Genomic DNA, 10963 nt, shown 5'->3' on the forward strand with positions numbered 1-10963 from the left:
CATTTTGTACTTGGGCTTGTCTAAAATGGTGCTGGTTATGTTGCCAATCTATTACTTGCACAATGTGTGATGATCAAATCAGGATAATTATCATATTCATCATTACAAAACATAATCGTTCTTCATGTCCATTAATCAATTTCTCACTAACCTCTTTCCCCCTTCCCCTTTCCCATCTCTAGTAATCACAGTTCTGTTCTGTCCTTCTGAAAGTTCAATGTATTGTTGTGATTGTTTTCTTTCTATTTTGTATTATATTTAAATTCTATTTTTCCATGAACTTTTTGAAGTACCCTCATATATGCATATTTTATCTCTCTCTCTCTCTCTATCGTCTGTCCACCTATCTATCACCTATCCATCCATCCATCTATTATGGCTCTAATGTGCCTTGCATACCTCCAACTGCAGGGAGTATAATTATCCCAGGACTCCAGCTGCTGCACTTTGAAATCTATCTGGGCGTTTCCTAGGAATCCATACCACCCTCTGCATGCCCCCCCCCCACTGCTCCCAAACAATGACTGAGCACAGAAGGGACACTGAGGCAGGCTTGTTCCGAGGAGATGTAGGACTCCCCTGACAATAGACTTTAGCTTGTAGATCCCCAGCAGCCTTGCTAAGATTTTCTAGACTATACAGTAGGCTAGGCCATTTCCACCCAACTTTCCTTTCTTCTCTTTTTTATTTGGAAACTCTGATGCTCTCCCAGCATCTCCTGGATCCCTCCTCATTTTCTCTCACCAGTACTTGCCCTAATAAAATCCATGCACACTTAACCTCGTTTTGGTATCAGAAGACCCTAGCTAACATATATATTTTGATGTTCTCTCTCATTTCCTAATTGTGCAGCAACCACCTATCTCCTCATAGTAATTGGGGTCAATTTCCTCTCTTACATAGTGATTTCTCTCTTCTCCTCTTGACCTGTTGGCATGAGGAGCCAAAAATGACCAGGTAGTACTCATAGCTTTAAGTTCACAGGACCTTTACTGACTCCTCTGGTGAAAATGTCTCCTTGGTCACCCCTGCCCAGGAAGTGGGTCACGGGGTCTGATGGTAAGAGAGGTGGTTACTACTTACACTCCTCAGTTTCCAGATCCATGTATTCTAGATATTGGTGATGAAGTACCATATATATTGAGTGAGTATACTGAATGAGGACAGTCCCAATCCTATAGTGTCTTGTCCATAGCTGGTGTTCTAGATTAGCTGTGACAGGCCATTCTGTTGTTCAGTCCATGTTGCCTTGATGGAAGACTGCTAGTTGATGCAGTGTATGGCAAGAACCGTAGATCCCATTGTCACACCCCATATTGTTTCTCCTTTGCCATGAAATGGGTACCTCCATCTGAGGCAATGTTGCACAAGATCTTATGCTGACAATTCAATCATCCTGTAAAACCTCCGTGTGGAAAAACCACAAGCACTTTCTCCCACTGTAGTCCCACAACATGCTTCTGACAACAGATGTGTGGGGATTTCTCCCCACTAGCAAGCAAGCAAGAAGCTATTCTGTAGTGGACACCAGTTGGGTGCCCTTCAATTCAGTTTTGACACTATCTACCTGGAGACAGTGTCAGATCCCCACAGGTTGAAGTCTCAGTCCCACAAGACTCTTCCCAGTTCAGACGCCAGTCATCAGTAGTAGGTTGTCACCTATACTTCTGACCTACCAGCTATCAATCAGGTTTCTCACAACCTCCCCCTCAAGTTCAATTAATTTGCCAGAGTGGCTCACAGAACTCAGGCAAACACTTTATTTACATCTACTGGTTTATTGTAAAGGATATTACAAAGGATACAGATGAAGAGATGCAAAGGGCAGAGTATAGGGAGAAGGGGTGTGGAGCTCCCTTAACCTCCCTGAGTGTGCCACCCCCCAGGAACCTCCACGTCCTTCTGTGTCCAGCTACCCAGAAGCTCTCCAAACCCAGGCCTCTTGGGCTTTTATGGAGGCTTCATTACGTAGGCATGATTGAAGCACGGTTAACCACGTAGAAATATGATTGGATAAAAAGGGTGTGATCTAACACTAATGGACTATGTGTCCAGCTACCCAGAAGCTCTCCAAACCCAGGCCTCTTGGGCTTTTATGGAGGCTTCATTACGTAGGCATGATTGAAGCATGGTTAACCACGTAGAAATATGATTGGATAAAAAGGGTGTGATCTAACACTAATGGACTATGTGGGGAACCCAGCAAGGCCTGTCTCTACAGATTCTTCTCAGCCTCTCTGTGCAGCATTCCTTCCTCCTAGATATGGGTCAGGAACCCCCCTGCAATGGGGATCTTATGACCTCCAATCAGACAAGGAAGGTCAGAGAATATCTGTGTGGCCAGCTCCAAGACAGAAAGGCAGGGGAAGATTAGAATTGGGCCATGGGAGTAATGAGCCAGAAATTGTGGACAAAACTCAAAATATTTTTATCTTAATATCAGAGTCTTGGGTAGCAGAGCTGGCAGAAACAAGCAGGTAGGGAAGGAAAAATATATTCAGTAAGGAGGAATTTGCCTCCTCCAGGGTAGAAGGGGTCTAGTGTAATCAGCCTATGCCCAAGTGGCTGGCTGCTCTCCTTGAAGAATGGTTTCATTTTGAGTGTGTTCAGGGCCAGCGTGCACTTCTGGCAGGTTCAGAATTCAGTAGTGCAGATAGCGAGATCAGTATTAGTGAAAAGGAGTTCAAGCTGTTGGGTGCATGTATAGCTTCCCTCCTAGGCTATCACTGGTCCATTGCACAAACGCTTGAGTAATCAAAAAGGGAATTATTCTATTTATTTGGTTTCTTCATGCCTTCTCTATGGTAGAAGCTCTCTTGTGGGTGTCAATGTAGACACAAGATCTGCACAATTTGTGCCCACTCCCATAGGTCCACCCACGAGTCTCTTCCTCAAATCTCTCAGTTTTGCTCCTTCCAGGTCTCTGACCAACTAGGCAGGCCATCCATCATGAAGTAATCTTACCTCATGCCACTTCTCTCCCCGTACCAAATTGACATCCAAAAGTGTTGTTTGAAAGACTATCCACTGGGAGAACTTTCCATCACCACTGTCCCTACGAGCAACACTTGAGTGGGTCTGTGGCTACCAGCAGTCCTTTTTTTGGCTGGTGCCAACATATCACCTGGCCTCCATAAGCCACCTTCTAACCAGAGCACCATTATGGTATTCCGGATCTTGAGGTTTAGTGTCAGCTCAGCTCCTATATTCAACAGCCCTCAAAAGTTGTGTCCTCAATGCACATTTTTTTGCGTAAATGGCTGTAGTTCCCAATGGGGAAGGATTTAGAGAATATTTATTGTTTACCCCTATATTCAACAGCCCTCAAAAGTTGTGTCCTCAATGCACATTTTTTGCGTAAATGGCTGTAGTTCCCAATGGGGAAGGATTTAGAGAATATTTATTGTTTACTTGAAATGCTATTGCATGTCTTTCCAAAATGGGGCCTAGCCATCCCTTTGATAAATGAGCTTTGGGTCTGGAAACTGCTAAGAGATTGTGAGTTTTCACTGTGGTGGCTGCTCAACAGCTTTTTACTCTCACTCCTAAGTACAAGTCAAATAACACTCTACTGGATGTTTATCTGTCTTGCCTATAGGTACACTATGACTGTTAGCTATTGACCCAGAACTGTGGGTCAAGCCCCTTTCATTGTGGACTTTGGCTTGGGAAACGTAGTCAGGTGGTAGGTTGTCTGGCCTCATGTCCTAAATCTACTCTAAAATTCCTACCTGCCGGAGCCTCTGACCCCTTTCTCAATCGTCTGTCAAGGCAGTTCCAGCATCTCCGCCATATTTATTACAGGCTATTGTCATGTCCAAGCTTCAAGAAGCCATCCCAGCAATGTACAGAATCAGGTCCAAGTGACCTTGCAAGGATGTCAATGAGTTATGGAAGAGTGCTCCCATATCAATAAACTGCTACCTACCCAGCCTTATATTTCTCCCCTTGCTCCAACAACCTCAAGAGCCACTGGTATACGTTCTCCCAGTTCCTGCTGGTTCGTATTTGCCAAATCCAACAATTCATTTGATGTGTATGTTATTTTCCCATAGAGCAAGCCTGTATTTCCCCATTTGTGCTGTGTTGCAACATGATCCTAGTTGCTGGTCAGGAGAAAATGAGTGAAGGCAGCTGCAGATCTTGGTGTAAATGAGCATTATCCGTGAGACACCTGCCTCAAGTGAGGTCTTTGCAGGGTCTCCAAAAATAGAAGAATATCCCCTTCTAACAAGGGGATGGGGGGACTTCTGCCAACACAGAGGGTACAGGGGAGTCTAGGTGCTCAACATTATCAATCTCATCCACCCAAATGTCCTCATTCCAGTTCTCAGAGTTCTCCTTTTCTGATAGGGTCCTGACTTTCAGTAAGGAGACCTTTTGAGGCCCTGCATTCTATCTTCATTGCAGTTCTACTGCAATCAAACCAAATCAGTTCTAGTACAATTGAATCCTGGGGTTGGTTTTCAGCAGGTGGCTGGTAGATTAGGATGTAACAGCAAAAGGGGAACTGTGAAGGCACAGGGCTGGGACCACCGGCATAGCTGGTCTCTTCTTGCTTTTGGCTCAGCCTGGTCCTTGTTTGGCTTCTCCTCAATCTGATTTGGAAGCAGCTAATGGTGTAATAATTTTAAAAGCTTTAGCCTTTCCTATCAGTTCAATTCAGTCCAACTGAGCAAATATTTATGAAGTGACTGCTCAGTGATGACCAAGTTATCACACTCAATACCCCAGGCCTAGAACATGCACAATGCGCTAGTCATGGCTAATGTGGTAGAGGAAATGAGGGGAGTGAGGGGTGGACAGGGAGACAGATCCGCAGGGGCTCCTAGGGAGATGGCTGTCACAGCGTTGTCCTCAGGGCATGAAGTGCCTGGAGCCTGGAGGAACAAGAGTGAATCTGGGAAGGGCTAGGGAGCTAGCAGTGTGGTGATTTTGTTGGGTATCCTCAACGAGGAATACACAGAATCCTGGCTGCCAGGCCCTGTTGGCTGCCTGTACCTGGCTGTCCTGCAGATAGCTTAAACTTAGCTTGTCCAACTGAATTCACCTTCCTCCTCTAAATCTCCCTTCCCTCCTGTACTTGTTACACCACCATCTCCCCAGTCTCCCCAGTTAGACATGTGGGAGTGTAACAGAACAGTACCCTGCTACTGCGTGTGTTTATGTCTTGTATGCCAAATAAAGTGTCTGTGTTTTTTTTTTTTTTCTCACAGTGACATGGCTGTCCTCTGGGGCCATAGGTTCAGGCCATAGCCCTCTGGTGTCACCAAAAGCAGATGGCTGTGGATTTTTGTGCCAGTCATTAGGGAGGCTCTGGGCCCTGCAAAGGGCTGCCCCAGGGAGGACTTCAACATGGGAGAGAGCAGGCTCCTGCCCGCTTCTGGACCTTGCTCTCTTGCATCTGAACTTCGAAGAGTTTAGTTATGCTTGAGAACACTACCAGGCTGTAAGGGAAAAATAGCCTATGCCACATGGGAATCATGTGTGTGTCAGATTCACATTCGAGGATTCCAGGCGGTTTGACATTTGAGAAGGAAATAGAAGCTGGCTGAATTATTGAGCCATGACATCTGCCTGGGCTTAATTTTCCCTAAGGTTTCTGTTAATAGTGTCCATAAGATTTTTTACTAATTCAAAAGGAGTCACAGGGCTTTGATGTCATCCTGTGTGCCTTCCACCCTTGATACAGGGATTTGATTTAATTTGCTTGTACCAGATTGTCTTTGTAACTAGGTGTCATCCCTGACCTTTCTCTATTCTCCTCTGCATTGCAGGGAAGTCTGGAATTTCATTGCCCAATGTCTCCTGCATGGCTCTGTGTTAGAGTCTGCCAATTAAAGGCACTCACAGGACATTTGGGAGGCAGAAGAGAAGTCAGTATCCCTGTTGGCAGTTGTGAACAGATGCTTTGCTCCAGTTTCCGGGCAGCCTCCTGAGAATCACCTGCTCTGTTATTGTAGGCAGCTGGGATTATTGTCAGCAGCTTTCCCTGAACCTGGCCCTTCCTGATTTCAGTTTCCATACTGCTTCCCCAGACCTAATCATTGTGTAAGCTTTTGATTCCCTGTATTAAAATCTTTTCTCCTTGGAATATCGAAGTGCTTCTCTTCTACCGAGAGAACCCTGACTGTCATAACACTGCTGCAGCCTCCCCTCTCCCCTCTCATGATGATGGTCATAGTGGTGGTTGGGGGCAAACACTAGGGGTGAGAATCTCCAGCAAATTTTTTAGTGTAGTGGACAGGGAAGCTTCTGGATAATTCTTCCAGCTCTGTCACCACAGACACTTGCTGTACAATAGCAGCCATGCCTGGTAGAGCAGGACAATTAGGGTTAATTTTTATTTCCTCTCCTCTCATAGCCTTCTGTTTGCTAGAGCTCAGCATATTTGAGCCACTTCACTTAAAATGAGCTAGTTGGCTAATGTGTGGTCTGGTTGTACTCTAAGATTATTGCAGTGAATGATACTGGATGAAAGGGACAGATGTCCACTATTAGTCTCTGGGCCATATGGTGACTGCTTCCTCTAGAGAAAACAGATGTGAGTGTATGTGTCACACAAGGAACTTTTGTTATCATGCACCCACATTTCCTTTGTTTTTAGCACAACCATGAGTGAATAAGCCCTTATGGAAGTTGGCTGTCAGGGCCAAAGGAAACTAAGGACAATGTGGGAATGTGGATGTCTCAGCGCATGACAGCCTTGTCAGAGGACAAGGACCATTGTAGTGATGCTGCGGGTACCTCATCCATTTTCCCTGAGCACCCAAATTTCCCACAGACAGCAGCTTAAAGCAATCACCTATAACTATGCCCGAGGGCTTTGACTGGCTAGAGGACATTCAGCTTGGGAGCAGGGACGGCATATTGGCTCTTTAAATCTTCACAAAAACCCTGTGGGGCAGGGACTATTATTGCCACATTTAACCACGGGCATTTGAGGATGCCAAGTGATTTGCCCAAGGTCAAAGTTAGCAAGGGGGAAAGCCAGGATTCAAACCAAGGCCATCTGCCTCCAGAGTCTGTGGTCTCATCCACGCAGTACAGAGCCATGTGGGAAAGACTAGAAGGCAGGAGGAGCCCAGTTAAGAGATGGTTTAGTTGTACCAGCAAAAGATGAGTAGGGTCTCAACTAAAGCAGTGGCAGCAGGGACCCAGGGGAGGTTGCTGTGGTTGCATCTGTAGGGTTTGGTGACTGGTAGTGAGGATGGGAGAGCACCTCCTCAGCTTTATCCTCACCACCCACCCTGCCTTCTCCCAACACCCCACGTTCCAGCAACATTGGCCTTCTTTCTAGTTCCCATAAGAGAAACCCTTCTACACTCAAGACATGGATATACTCTTCCTTCTGCCTAGAAGTCTCTGCGTGTCCCTCTTCCTTGTTAGTCTTACACTCATCTTTCAAGCCTCAGCCTATTTTTTCTGTTGTGGTAAAATAGACATAACATAAAATTTACCATTGTAACCATTTTTTTTTTTTTGTCCTTTTTGAGACCAGCCCCACTGCGCTCAGCCAGTGAGCGCACCGGCCATCCCTATATAGGATCCGAACCCGCGGCGAGTGCACCACAGGCTCGGCCCCATTGTAACCATTTTTAAGTGTACAGTTCAGTGTCATTAAGGACATTAATATTGTTGTACAACTATCACCACCATCCCTTTTTGAACATTTTTCATCTCCTCAGACTGAAACTCTGTACCCTTTAAACAATAGCTCCCCATTCTGCCCTCTTCCAAGCCTATGGAAAGCATCATTCCACTTTCCGTTTCTATGAATTTGACTACTCTTAACCATATAAATGGAGTCATACAGTATTTGTGTTGAGCTCTTTTACCTGCCCATCATCCTGCACCCACTGGGCCAATTGTTGAGCTGGGGCTGGGTCTGGAGCTCACAGGCCCCTCAAGCCCATTGTCCAGAGTGGGTCACAAACCCTTCACATGCCAGGCTGGGTCCCCAGACCCCTCACATGCCAGGTTGGGTCACCAGACCCCTCACATGCAGGTCTATGAGCTAGATAACTGGCAAAAAGTTCCCTGGAGCCATAGGTTCGAGAGCATGGCCACACATGGCACAGATGCCCAAGGCAGACACCAGCCAAGCCCATGGCACCGTGCATGTGCACTAACTCCACCCACCCACACGAACAATTTGCTTACAAAGAATATGCCGCACCACCTTCAACTGTACCTAAGGTGAGGGGCCCTGATTAAATTATTCTATTTTCTGAACAATTTGTCATTGTGTAATTGGTTTATTTCATTTAGCGAAAGCTTCATACATTTTGTAGCATATTGCAGAATTTCCTTCCTTTTTAAGTTTGAAGAAGGTGGTCTCCAAGCTCTCTTCCTGCATCAAGTTTTTCTGATGACCAGATGTACCATTATAAGGTTGTTAGAGTCCCTAGTGTCAGCCAGTGCTTCTGGCCATCAGAAAAAGTCAATGCTGGAAGAGAGCTTGGACACCATCTTCTTCAACCTCCAAATTTTGCAGGTAAAGATCCTGAGCTCAACGAGGAGAAGTTGCCCACAGTCCCTGTAATTTAGAAGCAGAGCACAGTCCTTGATCCAGTTTCCTGAATCCAAGTCCAGGTAGGTTTTTTCCTTGATCTAATCATGGCTGTGTCAAAGCAAAAATTACACCAGACAAAGTTAAACAGACAAAGAAGGCTTTATTCAAGGCTGTTGCAATAGGAGACAGAGGCCAAAAAGTCTGAAAACAACTCTGCTGAAACAAAGCACAGGGATTTTTTAAGAGCTGGGTTTGGGGTATTAAAGGCCACCTGTGTTTGCTAATTGACTTTACCCAAAGAAAAAGTTAACTTTCTTCTATTTTCCTGACAGGAGGCAGTTTTATAACCTGGAGCAAGGCAAACACCATCCCACAGAAACTGGGAGATAAGGGCATTATCTTCCTTGATATTTACAGTTCAAAGAGATGGCTCCCAGGTCTTTGAGAATTCCCTGGTTGTAAAACCGACAAGGGGCTTTCTAAAAAGGCTTACATCTCAAAGGGGCAGAGAAAGAATTTACAATGACAGGTTTTCAAAAGTAAATGCTCTAAGAAAAGGGAGGTCAGGGGCCTGGAATCAGGAAGAAGCCTGAAGTTTAGTCAAGCAGAGGAGAATGTTGAGACCACCCTGGTCAGATACCACAACATCTACAACTTATGCTCATTCCAAGACTGTCCTTTTTCTGTAATTTTCAACTCAGCTATAACCTAACATATTTTTCCAATATGAGTCACCATGGATGAACAATAGTGACATGGCACAGACAGTCCTTCAGGAGTAACTCTTTTCCATGTCCCTACCAATGTCACCTCCCATGTGGGCTTCCTTCCCTCTCTCACTTCCTTTGCTCTTCCTTCCTTTTCCAAAATTGACTTTCCAAATCATCCTCGTTCCCCACCTCTCAATTAGCATACTTTGAGTCAGCTGTGTAAGCAGGAGCCACGCCTGTCCAGGTGAAGAGAGTATTTTCTGGCCCCAGAAGGTTCACATGCCCTTCCCCCACTCCCCAGGGGATCCTATGCTGAGAAGATCTGTGGTGCCCCCATGACAGCCTGTTCTGATCCTGCAGTCCACTCCGGCCTGCCACCCCGCCCGAGGCAAAGACAGTGAGTCTTGAAGAACATGCTTGATTGTTCCCTGTTTTCTCATGTGGACATCGCTCTGTTCATTTTCATTACCAACCCAGCTTAAATCCCTGTTCAAACATCTTCTTCATTTTTGTTCATTGTTCCATTCAAAGAGATTGGTTCTTTTTTCTTGACATTTTCAAAGATTCTTTCACTGAAGCCTAGCCCATAAAAGATGATAAATAAATATGGGTTGAATGAATGACTGAACGGCATTGTTTGTAAAAATTAGTTACTTAATATTTCCAGGCCTACATACCTAAGACTCTGTTGGCTAGTCACTAAATAAGCATTGTGTAAGTATCAGAAAAAAGTGGATACATTCCATCAAGTTTTTTGTAAATGTTTTCAGTAAAGCATAGATTTTCAACTTTTCCTCCTCCTCTTTCTGTTACTGAAACCCCAAAGGTCCATTTGCCGCTGCTCAATAGTCAATAATCGAGAGACAAGTGTTGGAGTAAGGAAAGGCAGCCTTTAATCAGAAAGCTGGCAGCCTGGGGAAATGGTGGACTCCTGTCTCAAAGACCATCTCTGCTTTTCCCAGAATTTGCCGCTGCTCAATAGTCAATAATCGAGAGACAAGTGTTGGTGTAAGGAAAGGCAGCCTTTAATCAGGAAGCTGGCAGCCTGGGGAAATGGTGGACTCCTGTCTCAAAGACCATCTCTGCTTTTCCCAGACTTGCCAAAGGGTTGTATAGGGACAGGTGTTAGGGGGGCTGATTCATGGTGATCTAAGCAGGGATGCGTGGGTATCAGATAAACATCAAAGAACTTCTCATGTGGGAGCTGATTCATGGTGACCATCCTCCGTGAAGTCAAGTCACAGATTCAGTTCCTGTTAACCTCAAAAAGATCTGGTTAGTAGCTAGTAAAGAATGGCCACCTGGGTTAATAATTTCTTCTATCCTTACTCAGTGTGAGCAAAAGTCAGTATGTTCTAGCAATCATGTGAACAAAAATCATTGTATTCTAACGTCCAGCTGCAAGTTCTGCAGTTCAGGTTACAAGAGTAAGAAAAAAAACCTTTATAATTTAGAAGTTTAACAAAATGGAGTCACTTCTGTTCAGCCTGTTACACTGCCTTTACCTCAATCCACAGGAAGTATTTTTTATTACAACCCACTATACACACACATACACACACAAGAATGAAACAAAAATTTCACAAAACAATTTTCACCCTGACTGTAGTTTCAGTGCACTGTGTTATTTTCTATTCTATTTCATTTCTTCTTTTTTTTTTTTCTTTCCCTTTTTGTCTTTTTTACTGACTGGTAACAGGATTGCAACCCTCAGTGTTGCGCCCGCACCGCGCTCAGC

Source organism: Galeopterus variegatus, unplaced genomic scaffold, assembly GCF_000696425.1.
Source record: "Galeopterus variegatus unplaced genomic scaffold, G_variegatus-3.0.2 Scaffold9003, whole genome shotgun sequence".
Classification (NCBI taxonomy): domain Eukaryota; kingdom Metazoa; phylum Chordata; class Mammalia; order Dermoptera; family Cynocephalidae; genus Galeopterus; species Galeopterus variegatus.